Source organism: Protopterus annectens, chromosome 12.part0, assembly GCF_019279795.1.
Source record: "Protopterus annectens isolate FY-2018-M chromosome 12.part0, PAN1.0, whole genome shotgun sequence".
Classification (NCBI taxonomy): Eukaryota; Metazoa; Chordata; order Ceratodontiformes; family Protopteridae; genus Protopterus; species Protopterus annectens.
The window spans coordinates 1,180,211,521-1,180,235,566 of NC_056746.1; the positions used below are offsets into that span (position 1 = coordinate 1,180,211,521).

The following is a 24,046-nucleotide window of genomic DNA, read 5'->3' on the forward strand; positions in this document are numbered from 1 at the left end:
TGCCCTGGGGTTGAACGCCGTGCAAATCGCGCATCCCGAAGAGAGGTGTTCAACCCCAAGGCACCTAATGCACCGGGTGTGGCCATCCACCGGTGAAAGCTTATGGCCACACTCGGTGCACTTTGAAAAGATGGCTTTAGGGGCCTCCGACATGGTAGCACAGAAACACACTCACTAGGCCCCTAGACATACCACAAACACACACTACGACCAGCGAGGGCAGGGAGGAAATATAACCACAAATTAAATTAAATTAAATTGAGAGACATATAGGGCTATGGGGTACCTAAACACTCGCTCTCACTCACACGAAGAAAAAGATAGAAAACATTTTTCTCACAAAACTTCACTCAGTAGCAGGAGCTCGAAAATCCAGCTTGTAGCTTGAAGCGCGGCAAACTAGATCTGAGGTCAGTCAGGGTTGGCAGGGGATTATGGGTAAAGGGAGGAGCTAGGAGCTTGGATCTATGCTGTGGTGGAAGTTGTCGGCTCGGATCAGAGATCGGATCCGTATCCCAAAGGTTGCTGACAAATGAAGTGCCTACTTCAGATCAATTGATTCCTAAATACTACAGAAAAAGGATTTTCATGAACAACCATAGGGTTAATTCACAAAAGGTTATGAGGTGACTGATTCATTGTTATTCAATTATACTTGATTATATTGATGATTGAAAGGTGTTTATTAAGACTTTGATGAAACTTGTTGACTGACTCTGAAGATGCCCTACCAGGGTGAAAGCGCTTAGTCAGTGGAGTTTTTGTGCTACTTTCAATAAAGGTTGGTGATTTTATCTTGGCTACACCAGTGTGCTTTTTTGCTATTACCAGTATGTTCATCCAGCAGGAGGTAAAGAGTCTGGAGACAGGCCGGACTCTGAAAAAACATCATCTACTATGTCTAGAACAGGGGGAATTACAAGAGGCCTGTGCTGAGGAAGTAAAAGAAAGTCTCTAAGTCTTTTCTTGGAATTGGAATAATCCTCGCTCTCCCAATGGAAATGCTCCCTCATGGTATGCAGGGTTTCCCCAAAAGAATAGTCCTCAGGAGGAGAAGCTGAAGGAATAGAATCTTCAGCGTCAGAATCCTCATAGGGAGGAACAGAGTATCCCTGATCAGAAGAGGATTCAGAGGAAATGGAAACCTGATCAGAGGAATCATATTCAGTGTCTTGACTAGGCCTCTTATCAGGAGGGGGATGGGAATCCCTGATCAAAGTAATTAGGTATTTGGCCATTTTGAGCATCTGTTTCTTAGGCATAGAAGCCTGTCCTGGAGAATGCTGTACTGGTTTCCTTGTCTTTAAAACAGTTTTAGACTTTGTCTTGGATGCTGAAGTAGGCTTTATATAAAGTTGTGCAGGTCTGAAGACACCCTCAGAAGCAGATGCCTGCTCAGTGGCTACAGACCCATCTGAGGGGTTAATTTCCGAAGGGCCAATACCTTGAGTATCCAGAGGCCTAGCTGTCTCCATGTAGGAGTCGAAGGCGGTCTGTGGCTCTGAGGTAGCGGGAGTCAGGGGCTGCAAAAGCACCTCACTGAGCACCGGTGAACCAGTGACTGGCCTAGAAGAGGCTTCGTCGTTGGTTTTGGACCTCGGATGCTTGTCCTTGTCTTTATCCTTGCGTTTTTTATGAATTCCGGTCGTCGGTTGTTCCGACGGCATTATGTAGTTAAACCTTCTGCCAAAATAATGAAAAGCAAAAACGTACTGACGCTCAATAGTGCATTGGTTAAATCTAGCACAAAACAGACAACTAGCAACGTCGTGGTCAGGGCCTAGGCAAGGAATACATTAAGAGTGGAAATCCTTATGAGGTATTTGCGTCCCACAAGAAATACAATTGTTAACTTTTTCTGACATCAGTCTGGAGCAAGAAAAAAGTTTCCCCAACGGGGTACTTCACTTTATTGAGGACTTCGGATCTGAAATTCGATTTTGAAAATCTCAGGAGTCGGCCGACCGCCACTTGCAAACTGCTTTTGCTTCGGGCACCACGCGGCAAGAAAGACTGGAGAAAATGGTGTCGGCTGCATCTTTTATACCCCTGGCGCACTGACATCAGGGAAGAGGCGACAGCAACCAACAGCGGACCAGGACTTTGGAATTCAGGCTGACTGCGGGTAGCCTGCCAGCAGGATAACCCAAGTGTAATGACTGCAACAGTGAAACATGATGAACATCACTGCTACAACAAAGTTGCAAAGTTTGCCACAAACTCTAAATATCACACACACCACTGTAAACCACTCCTAGAACTAAAGTGGCTTGAACTCCCCAACCAACTTGCCTTTATTCAGCTATCTACCTTGCACAACCTTATTTTCAAGCCTACTGCCTTCCCTGCACTAGCCAATCTAGTCACACCTTACACACCAAATCGATCCCTATGATCAGAAGACAAAAATGTCTTAGCTCTCTCAAAACCCACAAGAAAACCTGGTCATCCTTTGTATTCATACTCTGCCTCTATACATTGGAATTCACTACCTCTAGCTACCAGGTCTATGCCTGGCCTAACCCATTTCAAAGCCTCTTTAAAAAGTCATCTCAAAAATACATGGCTCTGCTCCTGCATAAAGCCTGCCTAATGCTCAGGTCTTCCTCTTCTGTCACATTTAAATCTCTCACAGACTGCAAGATCCAAAAGCTCCAACTACTTCTCTGCTTCTATACCATATCCTTAAGCTACTACTCAGGCTTTATTGCTTCTATTCTTAACTCTCTCTCACTATCTATCTGCAGCACTGACTTTCTGGCTGCTATTTTCCTAACTGAAACTAACACTCTATTTTGCATGTACTATTACAGTCAATGTTGCACACCGCACTACCGACGTACTATTTTATGGACACTGTCTACATCATGTATGGTGAGACTGACTATTATGGTCTGTAATTTTTAACTCTATAGAATTGTCTAGATCTGTACTAATATAGTGCAAAATATTGCAGCATAGTTTGTTCTTTCAACTTATTTTTGTAAAGTATTTCTAATGTAATTTTTATTGTATTGGATTATACTGTACTGTATGTGGAGCTTTTCTCCTCATGTTTCTGCTGAAAACGGGTTCTGTAGACCCAGTCAGACCATCACGGTAAACAAATGTCAAATAAATAAATAAATATTGGCTGCTGGACAGCTAACTGGCTTATGGACCAAGCCCAGGTAGTCAAAATACGGGATAACTTCTCTAGCTGAAGCATTATGGCATCTCAAAGGATTCAGTCTTGGGTCCCTTCTCGTTTGACATTTTGTTCTCGGAAGTAAAATCGGCATTCAAGGTTTATGGATAACCAAGTTTTCAGATGACTGGAAACTTGGTGCTGTTTTCACACCAGGATGTAAACTCTCCAATCACGGCTTAACATCTGCACCTTATTGGTTAATCATGGGCTCACCTAAATGCCAAGTGTGGCATAGTTATCTTCTATAAAAAAGACTAGCCTTTCCTCTTATATCACTGTTATTCTTCTTAAAACAGACACTTATTACCTGGGTACTCAACCAGCATATCTCAGTTGCAGGCACAAAGTTCTTCTGCCTCACACAGATTATGTCATAGCATCTCTGCTAGCTAAAAGAAGCATTTAGTCCTCTCTCATTAGCTCAGGTCTTGAATACAATACCTCTTTTGGAATCTACCAAACACTAAGCATCTTGTACAATTTGAAAGGCCCCAAAGACTGCTAATCAGAAACATATTTGGTTTATGCTAATAAAACTTTTCAGGCAGACCAAAATGTTCATTCCTCTACTCAGCCTATGACAGTTTTCTGACAGACTACCTTTGCCTTCAGTTTCTTTCTATGAAAGGAGCGCTCATTTTGAACCTATTTCACGTCCATAGATCAAACAGCTTCAGTAACACCCAATCCAAGTATATAAAAAGCGCCACACTATGAACACTGGCTGATATAACATTTTCTTTTTTTTTTTTGTCCAGTATCCTCCCCACCTTTGGGCAGAGCCCTTCTGCACATCAGAGTATTTCCCTGTAAACCTTTAAAGAAAAGCACAACAGATTTATGGTTAACTGTAAAATACATTAATGCCAATGATATCCTATTCAGAGGAAAAGTACAGTTGTGTACCTACTTATAAATGTAGCTGTTTGAGTGTTTTCACTGTTGGTAGTAATTACTCTTGGGATTTCCTGCCTTTGGAAACCCAAGGTCATCCATGTACACCAGAGACTTGCTCTCTTCTCCAAATCCAGGTGGACTCTTTCTCTTCCAACATCAGAATGTTGAGAAACAAAAGGTTGTCAGACAGCATTATTTTCTCAGTATTTCTTGCCTCCTGACCCCTCCAGAGTAGCCAGGAGGGCACAACCTGACCAGAATTGTTCCCAGGGCAAGAAGGGATAAGGAGATGGGAACCTAACTGGGTGTGAAGGATCCTAACAGTAGAAAAAAGGGGGGGTACCAGTACCCACCCCAACCCTGGAGGATTAACTAAAGGAAAAGCGATCATGTGGGAGGGAGTAGGCACTGCAACAATGAGCACTCATCACCTAGATTCCTAGAGCTACAGTTCAATGGATACCTAGACAGATGAAGGGGAAGGGGAGAAGAGTCCTGTAAAACTGCTGAGGAAAAACCCAGCCCCCTACAGATGGCAGCCAGGTTGCAGTCCATATAAAACAAAATGTGGACTGAGGACTATGTTGGTGCTTCAAGGATGGAATGAGCTGGCACTCCTGTAAGGAAGGTAGCAGCAGATTCCATGGCCCTAGTGGAGTGTGTTCTAGTATTACCTGCTACCAATGATGTTTGTAGCAAAGAGCAATGTAATTGGCAATCTGAACAGAAGAAATGATTTACCAACAGGTTTCCCCTTTCTTATTTTTGGCAAAGGCCTCAAACAAGTGATTAGATTTTTGCTGTGGTCATTTGTTTTGTAGGAAAAAAAATCAGAGCTGCCTGTGCACATCTAGGGAATGCAGGGCTTCTTCTTTATTCTGAGGATATGGGAATTCAGGCAAGTTAACAGCTTGATTAAGAGACTTCAGATACTACCTTTGGCACGAAAGAGGGGTTTGTATGGAGGGAAAGTCTATCCTTATGGAAGATGAGGAAAGACTTATTATCCATAAGGATTTCCAACTTACATCCTCAAAGTGGAGGTTAGAGCTACCAGAAGTACAGTCTTTCAAAGTGGTGAATTTGAGGTCAGAGGTAGCAGGTTCAAAGTAAGGTAAGGCAAGTTTTACTAGAACCTTTTGATTCCAAGGAGTTTTTTTTTTTTTTGGGGGGGGGGGGGGGTGTCCCTTCTTGGTGGCCTTAGAAAACTGATGCTCTGAAATAGTTTCATGATATGGTGAGACGAGATGGGTAAGTGAACTGGTAGACAGGCTGAGATGGCAGTGGCACAAATCTTTAAAGAAGCACAAGAGAAACAAGAGTTTTAGGTAGCTCAGGAATTCGGGCAGCCTGGCTTGCAGTGGCTCTTGACTTTTGGCTGTGTATGGTGAGAGAATCTTAACCATTTGGAAATGTATGACTTTCTGATGCTTGGTCTCCTGGCTTCAAGTATTTGTAGGATGTCCTCAGAAAAGGAGGGTACAAGTATCGTATCATCTACCCTATCAGATTCAGTGTGTCCAAGTGGGGTGTACAGTAGACTGCCCCTGTTCACAGTTACCAAGTTCACTTCCAGGGGCAGCACCCTGGTATCTCCTTGGCCATGCTGAGGAGAATGGAGAACCTGTGTTGTTAGAGCCAAAGGGGCTACTGGAAACATCCTTGGCCCATTTCCCACGATCTTCTAAAGTACCCTGGGGATGAGGAATAGCGAAGGAAAGGTGCAGAAAAATAGAATTGTCCAGGGGAAAAAAGAAGGAATCTGTCCACTAGGCTCTTTTGGTTGAGCTGAGCCAACCACTTTGATAAGTCTGTTCTCTTCTGAGGTAAAAATATCAACTTCTGACACACCCCACTTGTGTGTCAGTTGGCAAATGATCTCCCTCTGAAGCATCCACTCGTGATGCTCTATTAGTGACCTCCTGAGAGATTCTGCCCATTTGTTTTCTGCTCCTGGCAGATACTGAACCAGTAGGTTGAATCCCACACATCTGACATGGTGGGTAGAAGCATGTGTCTCCTTGTTTGTTGGCATGCCCCTATTTTCAGGTACAATTTACCTCTTCATACAACTTTTTGGAACCCTCTCATCACACAAGATTTTTGAAGCTGTCTACCACACAAAAAAAAAAAAAAAAAAAAACACACTGTGACCAAAATATTAGTGGCATGCCTCCAAATATAGATAAACAATATGTAGGGATAAATCAGTCCTGAAAATATGAACATTTCCCCCAAAACAGGGACAGCTGTGTTGTCTGCCTCAAAGTCTTCCAGCTGAGGTACTCGAGCAGTTTTTAAGAATCATTTTAATTTTTTTCATCTTAAATATACGAGTATGACCTTATTTCTTATAACATTCCATCTAGAACTGGCAAAAATACAATCCCTCCAAGTGCTTTTCTCATGCCTTTCTACAAGAAATTGTTTGCTGAGCAAGTGTGATAAGAACTCTGACTTCCAGGTTGCTTTACGGTTCAAGAGACTAATGTACTTCGAAGTTTGTCCCACTCACTCTTATGCATAAGCAGTTTCTTTTTTGTCACTGTCCTTCAGATACTATATATATTTCATGTTTAACAGTTGTACTTCTCAATCATTAATATTACTAAACAAAGAGTGCACTAACTTACAGTTGTGTAGCACAGTACAAGTGATACTTAGGCTGGAATGCAGTTGTCTTATTACAAATTAGTGTTTAAAAGGTTCTCAGTATCACAGGTTTTTTTTCCAGAAAGGGTTAAACTGTCAACTTTCCTTTGACTCCGATACACAACAATGTAAATGCTATTTTGCTGGAATGCTTAGCAGGATACGAAACACAGAACAGTTACCATAGTGAACAAGCAGTGAGACTGTCACAGAAATACCAAAGCAGAGCTAGCACCGCAGAGTTTTATTAACCCTGGAGGAATAGCATGCTGGGCACAGTCGTAAGCCACAGCAACATGAGAGAGACAGGCGCGCACACACAATGCAAATTAATATACAGAGAGTCATACACTGCAGGGCTATTTTAGACTTGTTATGGCAATGACAAAAGGTTACCTGAAACTTCGCAAGTCACCGTTACCTTGGCAATTCCTCAGTAGAAACGGGTCGGATAGTGGCTCATCAGTACTGATATCTGGATGTAGAAAGACGATCAAGGAGAGATAAAGAAAGCAAATCCATTTATACAGTGCCTAATGAGCCTAGAAGAAAGAAATAAAACAAAAAGCAAATCAGTTTATATAGCACCCACCCAAATACTGTTAACAGTACACAGTTTTACTTCATAGTCACGATGCATTACAACAAAATCATTAGAATATCTTTACATAAAACCAAGATTACACATACCAACAATGTTCACAGCAGTGCTATGAAGGCATACGTAATACTACATTTTAACACATTTGAAAAAATAGGGAATTCCAAAGAACAGCTTACTCCTAAACCTCATTCATTCAAAGATTTATACCTAAAAGGATGCAATCAGGAAAATCAATCAGCAGTACAGGGCATATATGATAACAAGCAAAGGGGGGAGGGTTCCAAACTAATCTTAAACTAGACAGAAGTCACAAGACACTACATAACAAGGAATTCTTATTAAAACTATCTGCAAAAATACAAGCAGTTAACTCAGAAAGCAAGTAATGTAATCATTCTAAGAGATGACCAATATATCTGGCATCCTGCATAGTGTGCTTATTAGCAGCTGTACTGAGACTGCAGGAACTCCTAGGAAACAAACAGGAGTGACAGAAGCAAGAATAAATGCTACCAGTTTCTCTAAAACTTGGGACTGCTTCATTCTGCTAGCATTCCACAAATTAATAAAGCACGCTTAGGCAACAACAAAGTCCTGAAACCTAGTGGTCAATCTGTCATTCCAAATAGCCTTTAGTGTCTTGCAGATACCAGCTGTGTGCTAAATGAACAGCAATCCTGTCCAGTGAGAGAAGGAACTCCTGTCCAGTGAGAGAAGGAACTCTCCCCCCCCCCCCCCCCCCCAGCAGCCTCACCAATTAGGCTCATCAGCCATGACCTCAGGTATGCCTGGGTTATGACATGGTCAGATCAAGGTCACTTACCAATTAATCACAGTCAGATAATGGCTTAACATTAGTTTTAGGGATGTCAAGATCAAAAGACAGATAACCTGGTTTCATCTGCATACCTATCAAATCCCACAGTGGGTAAAAAAAGCTAGTCACAAAACAAGCCATTTGCAGTAAACGTTGTGCTTTTTATATGCATTAACTGCACCACGTCTAGTCTGTAGAAATACTGACCAGGTGGATTTTATCGTGTCTGATCTACAACTCTTTTCTTCCAAATGAATAGTATGTATCCATTAGAAATGCTAAGGAAAAACACTGACTCGCCTCAAGGTAAAGCAGGCTTACACAAGACAAAATTTCCACAGTCACTAGCTTTACTCCTCACAAAAGACTGCTGTGGGGAGAGGTCTCATTATCAAACAAAATTCTCTATTCCCCTGTGAAAAAATACCATTGCTGGTTTCAACTGCACAGACATCTTAAGTTTTTCATCACATGCAGAAGACCATTAGGTCATCTTAAGCAAACTCTGTGGTACACTATGGCAAACCATGATAGAAGGGGTTCACAGAAAAAATGTGGTACCCTTGCCAAAGAAATAAAAAGGCTACAGATGAGCTTGTAACACCCTAGAAAGGTCATCAGCACAGCAATTGTCCACCAGTTCACTCACCCATCTGATCTCACTATACCATGAAATAATTTAAGGGTCTCATTCTTAAAAGGCCACCAAGAAGGACCCCCGCCCACTCCCCCTTGCGATCAAAATGTCAGTCTAGTAAACTCTGTCCGACTATGAGGAGGTAAGAACATGACTGCCAGCCTAATCCATATCCCTGTTCACTACTGCAGACCCTCCAATGCTGCTGGACTTGTAGCTACTACTTGGCATCAAACTTCTGCAAAGCACCTCCTTTATATCAAGTGCACTCATGTACCCCACTATTGCTATCTCAACCTAGGACCTTTTCAGATCAGCATTACGTAATATTACCTGCAGGTCTTAAACATTCCTGGCTCATTGATGATTTAATGAGTATGGGCTCCATATATTCTACTTTTCTTGTTAAGGGATTTGACCATCTGCTTCACGCTGGAGAAAGACAGATCTGTATTACAAGTCCAAGACTGGGGTCTGACATATGACAAAGGGATACAGCTCCAGATATGATCCAGACACCTAGTGTTCGATTACCAGCACGGTCATTGGATGATGCAGGCAAGTGAAGATGGGAGTGAGCAGTTGATACCAGCTCTCTTCACCTGGAAGGAGATGTTCAGCTCACAAGGCTATCAACAATGACAGGAATACAGCTGTACTGCCCACAGCAGTCAGTCTAGCAAGTCCACTCTGTACAGCAATGTGCCTCTTAAGCAGGGCTTGGTCCATGCTGTAGCATGCACACTTCTTGTAGGCAGCAACTGTGGAGCTCATAAGTCAGTAACAGGCAGGTGAGGGGAGTGCATGCAACTGGTACACTGCTGTGTTCCCTTACATCATTCTCAAGCTGCAAAGGGGAGGTAGCAGATGATTAAGCTCTCGTCTTGGTCATGGAACAAATGGGCCAAAGGTCTCTCATACTATTCGGGGAACAAATGGTTCCCAGAATAGTATGAGAGAAACGAACCTGACTCCAATCCTATAGGAAGGAAGGAATGGGGCAGGGCTATGGAGTGTTGACAAGGGAGCAACTAAGCAAGTCACTTAGACCATCACAAAAGAAAGCCTGGGCCTGACTCCAGATAGTCAGACTGTACGTTTGTGATGGGAAGGGCACAACTGTTTGAAGACTGAATTCCTTTCTAATATGGGTGACAGAGGTACTACCATAGTCTGACAAACCTCTCTCACACCTATCCAACCTACTTCACTATGCTCTCCTAGTTTTCAACAAAGTATCCTGCATCTATTTACAGCCATTTTACTGTACTTTATAGCTTTTCTTCTATCTTGCAACTCAACAGCCCTACATCTGATCATCACCATTCTTCAGTACTTTACTACTCCTAGTATCTTTCTTATCTGACATATGGCAGCAAAGACCCTCACGAACATAGTTTATAAACCAATATTTTTTTCTTCATTTTATAAACAGTTTATAATGTAGTCTGTACTGTAGTAGCTCCACTTATTTGGTTTATTCATAGGTTCATAGATTAGTACTAAGCTAACTGCCCTTGCGAGCCATTTTAAGCCTAGCCAATTATCCCTTGTGAGACTCAAACCCCGCACCTTCTGCTTGTAAGGCAAACACCTTAACCATTAGGCCACCCTCCCAACATACATACATACTCTACTCTCTCTCTTGTTAAATATTTACGACCTTAAGCCAGGTGTGTAACAATGTGGAATGCAAATCAAGTATTTCTCTACTGTAATAGTTCTACTTAGTTGTTGTTAAATGTTTAACACATTTTATTTCTTTTCCGTATTTCTCTAACTTGCACTTTTTTTTTCTTCTACCCATTAACTAATACTGAACTTGAACACCACTTTTACAGAAAACTTTTGTAATTTTAATGTATGTATTTTGTATGGAGCTTCCCACCCAAAGTTTTCTACTGAAAAGGGGCCTTCTGCCTGGTGGAAGTACCCTGGCAAACAAGTATAAATAAGTGCAAAGGGGCGATCAGTAGAAGCCTTACTACAGTCAACCCCACAAGACTGATACAGAAGAGGTGACCCAATGGGAGTAGGCCCTGCTCTATACTACAAAGCTAACAAACAGGGTTTGATTAAGGACTCTGGTAAAAACAGTTGGCCAGAATGGATGAAAGAGTATAATGAGTATCTCTCTCACCGTGGAAGAAGGAAGCTGTCTTCTAATTACACAGAACTGATCAGAGAGAATAACAGGTGAGGTCCTAGTCAGCAGTACGAGTAGTGTTAAACTACAGTTGTGTACCTACCATAAATGTAGATGTTAGAGTGTATTCACTGTTGCAGTCATTACTCTTGGGTTATCCTGCTGGCAGGCTACTCGCAGTCTGCCTGAATTCCAAAGTCCTGGTCCGGCGTCAGTTTCTGTCTCCTCTTCCCTGACGTCAGTGCGCCAGGGGTATAAAAGATGCAGCAGACGCCATTTTCTTCAGTTTTTCTTGCCCCAGATGTCAGGTGCCCCCCAAAAGGGTAGGCTAAATAAATTATGCCAATAAACATGCATGCACTAAAGTAAACATTTCCTTCATCTACAAGCAAATACACCACATAGGTTGTATAGAATAGAGAAGTACAGATAAGGCCCAGCAAAAAAAAGGGGGATGGTGGGAGGGTAACCTGGACTGCAACAGTGAATACACTCGAACATCTACATTTATGGTAGGTACACAACTGTACTATGTTCATCGTGTTTCACTGTTGCAGTCATTACTCTTGGGTTGAATCTCAAAGCTGAGGATGGGTGGCTGGACTAAATAGGATTAGGAGAGGCTATGAGGCCCTACAGAATTACAGTGGCAAAGCCTGCTCTGGATTTAGAGCATCGAGGTCAGTGGTAGTGCTTTGTAAAAAGTGTGCACTGAACACCAAGTTGCAGCCTCCAAGATGTCTTTGGTTGGTACTCCTCTGAGGAAGGCTGCTGAAGTGGCTGCTGCTCTGGTTGAATGTGGCCTAATGTCCTTAGGCACTGATTTGCCATGCTGCGAGAAGCAGAAACTAATGCAATGGCCTATCCACTTTGAAAGATCGCCTTTCCATGTGATCCTGCAGCATATGCCACTAAAAGTTGCTCAGTCTTTCTGAAAGCTTTAGTTCTGCCCAAGTAGAAGCGTAGCTGTCTGTATATGTCCAAAGAATGCAGAAGTCTCTCACCCTTGTTCTGTGGGTTTGGATAAAAGGTAGGCAAGTGAATGGTTTGGTTAAGGGCCACACTGGACACCACCTTAGGCATAAATGTCGGGTTCTTCCTCAGAGAAACCCTGTCTGTATGGAAAATGATAAAAGGTTCCACAGCCATGAGTGCCTGTAACTCTGAGACTCGTCTTGCAGAGGTTATTGCTAGGAGCAGAGCTGTTTTCCAGGATAAAAAATTTATATCAGCTGTTGAGGCTGGCTCAAAAGGAGGCAGTGTGAATTTTTCCAAGACATAATTGAGGTCTCATGCAGGTACTGGTGCTCTCCTTGGAGGTCTTATGTTTTTGGCCCCTCTGAGGTACTGCATGTTTTTGGCCCCTCTGAGGTACTGCCTTATTAAAGGGTGAGAAAAGATAGGTGGTTCCGTATTGTAATGGGCTGAAATGGCAGAGGCATGAATCTTAAGTGATGAAAAGGATAGGCCTTTGTCCAGCATCTCAGTTAAGTATTGTAAAATCTGAGGAAAGTTTGGTACAAACGTGTCAATTCCTTGTGCCTGGTTCCAAGCACAGAATCCCCTCCATTTTTCTGCATAAGATTTTCTGGTACTGGGACTCCTGGCCTCCAAAATGACATCCATCACAGCCTTGGAGAGAGGAGTGTTCTGAATGGCTACATTATCCGCCATGCTGCAGATTTAAGGTCCTGAGTTGGCTGTGCAGGATCTGATTGTTTTGTTGTCAGTAAGTGAGAAATTTGAGGCAATGTCCAGGCTGGACCTTGAGACAAGTTCCTTAGGATTGGGTACCAGTGCTGGCGTGGCCAGTCTGGGGCAATCAGCATCATTTTTGGCTTCCCTTGTCCGACATTTAGGAGTACCTTGGGGAGGAGAGGCAGTGGAGGAAAGGCATATACTGTTATGTTTTTCCAGCTGAAGGATAAGGCATCCACTTTCCATGCTTGCTTGTGATAAGTCCTTGTGCAGAATCTCTATAGTTGGCAGTTGTGAGGGGAGGCAAATAGATCTATGTCTGGGCATCCCAATTTCCTTGTTATGCTGAAGACTTGTGGATCCAGTTTCCACTCGTGGGGATCCATGAGGTTTCTGCTTAGTTCGTCTGCCAGAGTATTTATTTTTCCCGGCAGGAATTGTGCTTTCAGGTGAACTTGATAAGTCAAAGCTGTGTTCCACAAAGTCATGGCTTGTCTGCAGAGAGGGTAGGAATGTGTGCCTCTCTGCTTGTTTATGTACCACATTACTGTAGTATTGTCCATCTTTATCAGTAGTTGTCCTGGATGAAGTAGATCCTTGAAAGCTGTCAAGGCATTCTGAACAGCTAGCATCTCTTTTTGATTGATATGAAGATGCATCTGGCTTGCGGGCCATGTGCCCTGAATAAATTTTCCTGCCATGTGGGCCCCCCAGGCATAATCTGATGCATCCATTGTTAGTGTCTGCCTGGCTGTGGGTAAAGTGAATGGCTGTCCCTTGTTGTGGTGACAGGCCTGTGCCCACCATCGAAACTCCTGTTGCAGGCAGGGAATGAGGGTAATTAATGTTTCCAGGCTGTGGCAATGTTGAGTCCAAACACTTAGATACCATTGTAGTTTCCTCATATGCAGTCTGGCATATGGAATTAGCAGAATGCAAGATGCCATGAAGCCCAAAGCCTGCAGAATTTTTCTTGCAGATAACAGGGTCTTTGTTTCCAACATTTTGAAGTAAGAAGTCAGTTGCCTTTGTTTGTCTGACGTGAGATAAGCCATCTGGGCAGTTGTATTTAAGCTTGCACCCAGGAATATTATCTCTTGAGAGGGTACTAGTTTTGATTTCTTTTCGTTTACTGTGTACCCTAGGGAAATTAGTAATCTTTTTACAAACGTCAGATGCTTTAGTAGAATGTCCTTGTTCTCTGCTTGAATAAGGCAGTCGTCCAGGTAAGGATATATTTGAATTCCTCTTTGTCTGCAAAATGCAATTACTGGTGCCAGGCATTTTGTGAAGACCCTGGGTGCAGTAGACAAGCCAAAGGGCAGTGCAGAGAATTGGTAGTGCATTGAGCCAGCTATGAATCTCAGGTATCTTCTGCAAGATTGTCTGATTGGGACATGCAGGTATGCCTCTATTAGGTTGAAAGTTACAAGCCAAGCCTTCTTGCCCAGCATGGGCAGTAGCTGCTGCAGAGTCAACATTTTGAATTTTGGAACGTCCAGAAATGTGTTTAGAATAGACAGGTCCAGTATTGGTCTCCAGGCTTTGTCCTTTCTGGGTACCAAGAAAGGTCTTGAGTAAAATTCTTGTCCCTGCTCTTGTTGTGGTACTCACTGAATGGTCCTCATGTCCATGAGGGATGAAACTTGTTTTTGTGCCTCTGCCCATTGACTGTGTGGCAGGTCTGGCATACCTTTTGCCCTTGGCAGGGTGTGAAAGTGGAACCTGCAGCCCTGAGACACTATGTTCAAGACCCATTTGTCCTGGGTGATCATGTGCCAATTTTGTGAAAAAAGTGCTAGTTTTCCCCCAAGGGGGCTGCCAAAAGATAAGTGCTTGGTTCTGGCAGAGGGAAGTAATTGGGACTGTTTCCTGTATGGCTGTGATTTGTCTTCTCCGCTTTTGGAGGTAGAAGCACCCTACTGTTTAGGCCTGTATGAGCCTTGGGGCTAGGATCTGCCTCTGGGGCGTCTGTATCTGCCTCTTTGTGGCCTGTCTGACACTGGAAAGGACTAATTCTTTGTAACCCAGTTCCTGCTAAATCTGGGTGGCTGCACCTGTAAGAAATCCTTAACTGTCTGCATAGATTTCGCTTTGTCCTCCATTTTCTTCAACACTTCTTCTGCTTTAACACCAAAGTATCATGCTGTAATGGAGCATCTAATAATTTTGCTTTAAGATGATCAGGCAGATTTTGCTCCTTTAACCAAGCATGTCGCCTAATGACAGAACCCGTAACAGCGGTCCTGCAAGAGGCCTCCAGAAAATCAAAACCACATTGCAAAGTATGCTTTCCCACTTGTTCAGTTGCATGCAATAAATCCTGCATTTCCTTGTTTTCTGCGCATTCAGAATTTAACATTTTCTGTTTAAGGAGTGACAATAAGTATTGCTGATATTTAAGCATATGAAATCGACAATTTAAAGCCCTCACAGCCAAGGTTGCAGAAGTGTAAACCTTTTTCCCCCCATCTGTCCAGTGCCCTTGAATCCTTATCAGAGGGGATAGGGTTTTTTTGCAGCGGAAGACCTCTTTGGGACCCTGAGGAATAGTTTCTGGGTCAGCAGCAAGGTTTTTATGAAGAAATTTATGTGAATCTGGAACCCTGTAGTATCTGTCTGGCTTAACAGGTGCGGGGGGTAAAGAGTCAGGGGACAGGCCGGACTCTGAAAATACATCATCTACAAAGTCTAAAACAGGAGGGATAGCAAGAGGCCTGTCTGAGGCAGTAAAAGAAAATCTCTAAGCCTTTTCCTTAGATTCTGAGTAGTCTTGGGCCTGGCTCTCCCAGTGGAAGTGCTCCCTCATGGTATGCAGGGTTTCCCCAAAAGAATAATCCTCAGGAGGGGAAGCTGAAGGGATAGATTCTTCAGCATCGGAATCCTCATAGGGAGGGAGAGAGTATTTTTGGTCAAAGGAGGAGTCAGAGGAAATGGAAACCTGATCTAAAGATTCATATTCTGTCTCTTGCCTAGGCCTCTTTTCAGGAAGGAGATGGGAACCCCTGATCAAAGTAATTAGGTCTTTGGTCATTTTGAGCATCTGTTTTTTAGGCATGGAGGCCTGTCCATGGGCTTGCTGCACTGGTTTCTTTGCCTTTAGTGGTGCTTTAGTCTTTGCCTTTCAAGCTGTAGTCAGTTTTATATATAACTGTGTAGGCCTGAAAACACCCTCAGAAGCCCATGCCTGCTCAGCGGCTCCAGACCCATCTGAGGGAATATTTTCCAGGTGTCCAATACCTTGAGTTTCCAGAGGCTTAGTCTGCTCCACATGGGAGTCGGAAGCGGCCTGCAGCTCTGAGGTAGCGGGCGTCAGGAGCTGCGAAAGTGCCTCACTGAGAACCGGTGAGCCAGCGACTGGCTTAGAAGAAGCCTAGTCGTCAGTTTTGGACCTCGGATGCCTGTCCCTTTCCTTTTCCTTGCGTTTCTTGTGAATTGCGGTAGTCGGATGGCTATCAGACGACACTGTGTAATTAAATCTTTGGCCAAAGTAATGAAATGCAAAATCGTACAGACGCTTAATAGTGCATTGGTTAAACCTAGCACAAAATCTGCAATTAGCTACGTTGTGATCAGGGCCTACAAGGAATACAATAAGAATGGAAGTCCTTATGAAGTATTTGCTTCCCACAAGAAATACAATTATTAACTTTTTCTGACATCGGTCTGGAGCAAGAAAAAAGTTTCCCCAATGGGGTACTTAGCTTTAAATGAAGACTTTGGATCTGAAATTCGAACACGAAAAATCTCAGGAGTCAGCCGACTGGCACTTTCGAACTGCTTCTGCTTCAGGCACCGCGCGGCAAGAAAGGCTGAAGAAAATGGCATCGGCTGCATCTTTTATACCCCTGGCGCACTGGCATCAGGGAAGAGGCGACAGCAACCGACAATCCAGGATTTTGGAATTCAGGTCGACTGCGGGTAGCCTGCCAGCAGGATAAAGCAGTTTTGTACTTACTACCTACCATAAATGTAGATGTAGGAGTGCCTTCACTGCTGCAGTCATTACACTTGGGTTATCCTGCCATCAGGCGGTCCAGCAGTTAGCCAGAGTTACAAAGTCTTGGTCCTGCATCGGTTGCTGTCGCTTCTTCCCTGACGTCAGTGCACCAGGGGTATATAAGATGCAACCAACACCATTTTCTTCAGTTTTTCTTGCCCCAGATGTCAGGTGCCCCCAAATAGGTAGGCAATACATATTGCTAATAAACTATACAACATGGTAAAACAAAACCTTCAGATACCAGCAAATACACCACATAGGTAGTATAGGGTAGAGAGGTATAGATTAGTTCCAGCTAAGAAAGAGGGGATGGCGGGTGGGTAACGAGGACTGCAGCAGTGAAGATACTCAAACATCTACATTTATGGTAGGTACAAAACTGTACTATGTTCATAGTGTTTCACTGCTGCAGTCATTACACTTGGGTTTAATCCCAAAGCTGAGTTAGGGTGGCTGGCTCTATAGAGGATTTGGGGTGGCAGAGAGGCCTTGCAGCACTGCAGTGGCAAAGCCAGCTCTGGATCTAGAATAAAGAGGCAAGTGATAATGCTTGGTAAAGGTGTGCACTGAACTCCAAGTTGCAGCTTCCAAGATATCTTTGGTAGGTACTCCTCTAAGGTAGGCAGTTGAAGTGGCTGTTGCCCTGGTGGAATGTGGCTTAATATTACTAGGTACAGGTTTCCCATGCTTTGTGTAGCAGAACCGGATACAGTGTCCTATCCACTTTGAAATAGCCTTACCCTGTGATCCTGCAGCATATGCTACAAACAATTGCTCAGTTTTTCTGAAAGCTTTTGTTTTGTCCAAGTAGAAATGTAATTGCCTGTGTATGTCCAAGGAATGCAGAAGTCTCTCCCCTTTATTCTGGGGATTTGGATAAAAAGTTGGCAAGTAAATAGTTTGGTTAAGAGCCACACTGGATACCACCTTTGGCATAAATGAAGGGTTTGTTTGTAAAGAAACCCTGTTGTGGTGAAAAATGATGAAAGGCTCCACTGCCATTAGTGCCTGTAACTCTGAGACTCTTCATGCTGAGGTTACTGCCAGAAGCAGAGCAGTTTTCCATGATACGTATTTTAATTCTGCTGAATTGGCTGGCTCAAAAGGAGGTAAGGTTAGTTTTTCCAAGACAAAATTGAGGTCCCAAGTTGGTGTTGGTGCTCTCCGGGGAGATCTTATGTTTTTAGCCCCTCTGAGGTACTGTTTTAGCAATGGATGAGAGAAAATAGGAGGATCTGTGTTGTAATCAGCCAAGATGGCAAAGGCGTGGATCTTGATGGATGAAAAAGATAGTCTTTTGTCCAGCATCTCAGTTAAGTATTGTAATATCCGAGGAATATTTGGGACAAGAGGGTCAAAGCTTTGAGCCTGGTTCCAGGCACAGAATCTCTTCCACTTTTCTGCATAGGATTTCCTGGTGCTAGGCCTCCTGGTCTCCCAAAATGACATCCATAACAGCTTTAGAGAGAGGTGTTGTCTGCTTGATTAATGAATCTGCCATGGAGCCAGATTTAAGGTTTTGAGCTGACTGTGCAGGATCGGATTACTTTGTCGAGTCAGAAGGTGCGGAGTTTGAGGTAAAATCCATGGTGGGCCTTGAGCTAAGTTCTTTAAGATTGGGTACCAGTGCTGGTGTGGCCAGTCTGGGGCAATCAGGATCATCTGTGGTTTTTCTTGTCTGACTTTTAGGAGTACCTCTGAAAGGAGAAGCAGTGGCGGAAAGGCAAAAACTTTTAGGCTTTTCCAGCTGAACGAGAGAGCATCCACCTTCCATGCTTGTGTGTGATAAGTCCTTGTGCAGAATTTTTGTAGTTGGCAATTCTTTGGGGAGGCAAAGAGATCTATGTCTGGGCAACCCCATTTCTGCGTTATCATACTGAATACTTGTGGATTTAATTTCCACTCGTGGGGATCCATGATGTTTCTGCTTAAGTCATCTACAAGAGTGTTTTTCTTTCCTGGCAGGAATTGTGCTTGTAGATGAATTTGATAGGCTTGAGCTGTGTCCGACAAGGTCATGACTTGTCTGCATAGGGGATAAGAATGAGTGCCCCCTTGCTTGTTTATGTACCACATAACTGTACTGTTGTCTGTCTTTAGCAATAGTTGTCCTGGATGCAGAAGGTCCTTGAAAGCTGTTAGGGCATTTTGTGCAGCCAACATCTCTTTTTGATTGATGTGAACATGCATTTGGTCTACGGTCCACTTGCCCTGAATACATTTGCCTGCCATGTGTGCTCCCCAGGCATAATCCGAAGCATGTGTTAGTGTCTGCCTGGCTGTGGGTAGAGTGAAAGGCTGTCCCTTGTTGAGGTGACATGCCTGTGCCCACCATCGAAACTCCTGTTGTAGGCAGGGAATTAGTGGTATTACTGTTTCCAAACTGCGACAGTGTTGAGTCCACACACATTTTAGGTATCATTGTAATTTCCTCATATGCAGTCTGGCATATGGAATTAGTAGAATCCCAAGGCCTGCAGAATTTTTCTTGAAGGGAGTTGGGTCTTTGTTGCCATCAATTGAAAGTACTGAGTCAGTTGTCCTTGCTTGTCTGGCATGAGATGAGCCATCTGGGCTGTAGTATTTAAGCTGGCACCCAGAAATATTATCTCTTGTGAGGGCACTAGTTTTGACTTCTTTTCATTTAGTGTGTACCCTAGGCAAATTAGCAACCTTTTTACAAACGCCAGATGCTTTAGAAGAATGGCCTTGCTCTCTGCTTGAATAAGGCAGTCGTCCAGGTATGGATATATTTGAATTCCTTTTTGTCTGCAAAATGCAATTACTGGTGCCAGGCACTTTGTGAAGACCCTGGGCACAGTAGATAAGCCAAAGGGCAGTGCAGAGAATTGGTAATGCATTGAACCAGCTATGAATCTGAGGTATCTTCTGCAATTTTGTCTGATAGGGACATGCAGGTATGCCTCTTTGAGGTCCAAAGTAACAAGCCAAGCTTTCTTGCCCAGCATGGGAAGAAGCTGCTGTAGTGTCAACATTTTGAATTTCGGAACATCCAGGTAAGTATTTAGAGTAGAAAGGTCTAGTATGGGTCTCCAGGCTTTGTCCTTTCTGGGTACCAGAAAAAGTCTTGAGTAAAATCCTTGTCCTTGTTCCTGTTGTGGCACTTTTTGAATAGCTCTCATGTCCATGAGGGCTGTAATTTGTTTTTGTGCCTCTGCCCATTGATTTTGTGGCAGGTCTGGCATTCCTTTTAGCCTTGGTAGAGTGTGAAAGTATTACCTGTAACCTTGAGACACAATATTCTGAACCCATTTGTCTTGGGTGATTATATGCCAATTTTGAGAAAAAAGTGCAAGTGTTCCCCCCAAGGGAGCTGCCAAAAGGTAAGTGCTTGGTATTCGAAGGGGGACGTCATTGGGACTGTTTCCTATAAGGTTGTGATTTGTCTTCACCTCCTTTTGGGGTTGGTGCACCCCACTGTCGTGGTCTATATGAGCCTTGGGGCTAAGATCTGCCTCTTGGGCATCTGTATCTGCCTCTTTGTGGTCTGTCTGACACTGGAAAGGACCAATTCTTTGAAGGCCAATTTCTGCTAAATCTAGGTGGCTGTACCTGTAAGAAATCCTTAACCGTTTGCATAGATTTTGCCTTATCCTCCATTTTCTTTAATACCTCTTCTGCCTTAACACCAAATAAAATATCCTGCTGTAAAGGAGCATCCAATAATTTAGCCTTAACATGATTGGGTAAACCTTGTTCTTTTAACCAAGCATGCCTTTGAATCACAGATCCTGTAACTGCTGCTCTACAAGAAGCCTCTAATGAATCAAAACCACATTGCAGAGTATGTCTGCCCACTTGTTCAGCTGCATGCAATAACTCCTGCATTTCCTTATAGACAGGTTGTTCTGAACTTGTAATCATTTTCTGCTTTAACAGAGACATTAGATATTGTTGGTATTTAAGCATGTGAAACTGGCAATTTAAAGCTCTCACTGCTAAAGTTGCAGAAGTGTAAATTTTCTTCCCCCATCTGTCTAATTCTTTAGAATCCCTGTCAGAGGGAACTGGATTCTTAGCCGTGGAAGCCTTTACCCCCTTGGGACCCTGGGAAATATAGTTTCTGGGTCAGCAACAGGGTTTTTATAAAGAAATTTGTGAGAGTCAGGGACTCTGTAGTACCTGTCTGGCTTGACTGGAGCAAGGGGCAAAGAATCAGGATTTAAACTGGATTAAGAGAACACATCATCCACAATATCGAACACTGATGGAATAGCAAGGGGTCTGTGCTGAGGTAATAAAAGAAAATTTCTGAGCCTTTTCTTGGATTCTGAATAATCCTGGCCCTCCCAATGGAAATGCTCCCGCATGGTATGTAAAGTTTCCCCAAAAGAATAATCCTCTGGAGGAGAGGCTGAAGGAATTGATTCTTCAGCATCAGAGTCCTCATAGGGGGGTAAAGAGTATCCCTGGTCTGAAGAGGGATCAGAGTAAATGGGAAACCTGGTCAGAGGAATCATAGTCTGTATCCTGCCTAGGCCTTTTATCAGGAGGGGGATGGGTACCCCTAATCAGAGTAATTAAGTCTTCGGCCATTTTGAGCATCTGTTTTTTTAGGCATGGAGGCCTGTCCAGGTGAATGCTGTACTTGCTTCTTTGTCTTTAAATGGAGTTTTAGACTTGGCTGTAGTTTTTATGGTGATCTGTGAAGGTCTGAAAACACCCTCAGAAGCCGATGCCTGTTCAGCGGCTCCGGACCCATCTGAAGGGTTAGTTTCCATAGGCCCAACACCTTGAGTATCCAGAGGCCTAGACATCTCCACGTGGGAGTTGGAGGCGGCTGTGGCTCTGAGGTAGCAGGTGTCAGGGGCTGCGAAAGTGCCTCACTGAGAATCGGCAAACCGGCGACTGGCCTAGAAGAGGCTTCATCATCAGTTTTGGGCCTCTGATGCCTGTCCTTATCCTTGTCTTTGTGTTTTTTGTGTATTCCGGTCGTTGGTTGTTCCGATGGCATGGTATAATTAAACCTTCGCCCAAAGTAATGGCGAGCAAAATCAAACCAATGTTTAATAGTGCACTTGTTAAATCTAGCACAAAACCGACAACTAGTGACGTTGTAGATTGGGCCTAGGCATGGAATACAGTAAGAATAAAAATCCTCATGAGGTATTTGCTTCCCACAAGAAATACAATTATTAACTTTTACTGACATCAGTCTGAGGCAAGAAAAATTTTCCCCAATGGGGTACTTAGCTTTATTGAAGACTTCTGTTCTGAAAATTCAAATTGAAAATCTCAGGAGTTGGCTGACCGGCACTTGCGAACTGCTTTTGCTTAGGGCACCGCGCGACAAGAAAGACTGGAGAAAATGGCGTTGGTTGCATCTTATATACCCCTGGCGCACTGACGTCAAAGAAGCGACAGCAACCGACACCGGACCAAGACTTTGGAACTCTGGCCAACTGCGCGACCGCCTGACGGCAGGATAACCCAAGTGTAATGACTGCAGCAGTGAAACATGATGAACATCCCAAGAGTAATGACTGCAACAGTGAAACACGATGAACATCGGCATGATCATACGTGACTCATGTCACATCCAAAACAGAAACACTACAATAAAATCCTTTTCCATCATCATTCAGGGTCACAGATAAAGCATTTCCCCCAGTCACTGGAATCCTGTAAGAGAGGAACAAAGCCTCATTATGAGGTGGCAGAAGGGGTGGGGTGCAGTCTCAGCAGTAGGCAGACAGAAGTCTAGCAATAACCTGAAAAGGTGTCATAAATATGAGAGAGACAGACACAGAAGACCATGTGTTAGCCTACTGAACTTAGCCAACAAGTGTTACCCCATGCACAAGGATAACTGCACTTTATAAATACATACTTATGTACTCTACTGTAAAATTCATATTTATAGGCCATTACTTGGGCAGGTTCTTAAACTGCAGACATTTTCTTTTATTAAGAATCTGTCCACATACTTTTACTGAATCCCTTCAGTGAACTTTTTGCTGATGCCATGCAGGGTGAAGCAATAGTTATTTCAAACACTGCACCATAAAATAAGCACAAATGTGAAGGAAACACACTGCATCAGAGGCATCACATGCCATGGTGTAAAAGGCAACTGTACAACTGTGATTGTACCCTTTAAGAAAAGTTGCCCCCCCCCAAAAAAACTAAGTGATCTCTTTAGGATCCTCTACTTCTTTCTTTGAATGCCATAACATTTTGTGTTGCTCCTCAAAGTTCAGTCCTAAAGTTCAAACCTTTAATCTGTTACCAGTCCATTTCATCACAATACGGTATCCTCCTAGGATCAACAATTTTCCTGTAAAATAGATTGGTCAGATGAGCAATGTTTTGCAAGGTGTTTTACAAAGTACGAATGGTACTTAACCCAACACTTGCTTAATCAATTGTTGGCCTTAACACACCACTGAAAGCAAGCAGTACAGTTCAGACAGCCTAGAATGTGCTAGAATAAAGACACATGTTGGCTAATTAGCCAGGTAGAGTTTTTACTAGAATCTAGAGTAGAAGCTGCTGTTATAAATGGATAATTAATAGGGCATATAAAAAACAGATTGCATAACTATAAGAATCAGCCAAAGGAGGTGAGAAAGGCTTGGGAAGAGAAACTGGATAAGCAATTCAAAGTAACAATGGCAGGATATATGTATGACTCCTAAATATGCAACAAAGTCTAGAAGATTTAGGATCAGTGCTTGGAAGTGTTTACATAGTTATTTTAATACTCCAAATAGACTCCCAAGAATTTTCCTCAGGTAGACAGGAAATGTTGGAGGTGTGATGGGGAAGAAAGAGGTAATTGGGGAACATATTTTTGGGAGTGTAATGAGTTGGCAGACTAAATATTCCCTGCAGACTACTCTCAGAAATATTGGGTAAGCAAATTGGTATAACGAAGGAAATTATTCTTTTGAGCTATGATACAGAATCGGAATTGCCTAGGCATACTGAGGCCTTGCTGAGTCTAATTATGGTGGCTACCAAAAAAAGCAGCTACTAGAAAATGGAAATACAAGTCTAAACCAACTGTAGTAGTAGTAGTGAATATAGTATGAGATAAAACATCTGGAAATAGAATCTTTAGAAAAGGGTAGGAGCAAATTACATAGAAAAAGAATGGGAATATAATGTTTTGGAGGAGGAATGAGGTTTAAAAGAAGGCAGAATTTGAATGACCTATGTAATGTTTGACTGACAATGACTGGACAGATTATAAGTGATGTATAATGTTCACAACTAAACATATGTCAATATGGTTAGTTTTCATTTATATAAATGTATGATTACCTATGTCATAATTGATAATTTTGATAAAGGTGCTTCTTGTTTAAAAAATGCTGGCTAATAAGCCAAAGACAGAGCAATGGCACTGAGCGGCAAAAGGAAAAGTACATTGTAATGA

At 43.0% G+C, this 24,046-nt stretch overlaps 1 protein-coding gene across 1 annotated transcript in view; it reads right to left on the bottom strand.

The window, feature by feature from the left end:
• Nucleotides 1–24,046, bottom strand: part of SRC (SRC proto-oncogene, non-receptor tyrosine kinase) — a gene marked incomplete in the record, with an annotated part of 1,446,557 nt that overhangs the window by 1,120,587 nt on the left and 301,924 nt on the right. The window contains 1 exon segment of the mRNA XM_044090212.1: nucleotides 7,136–7,281.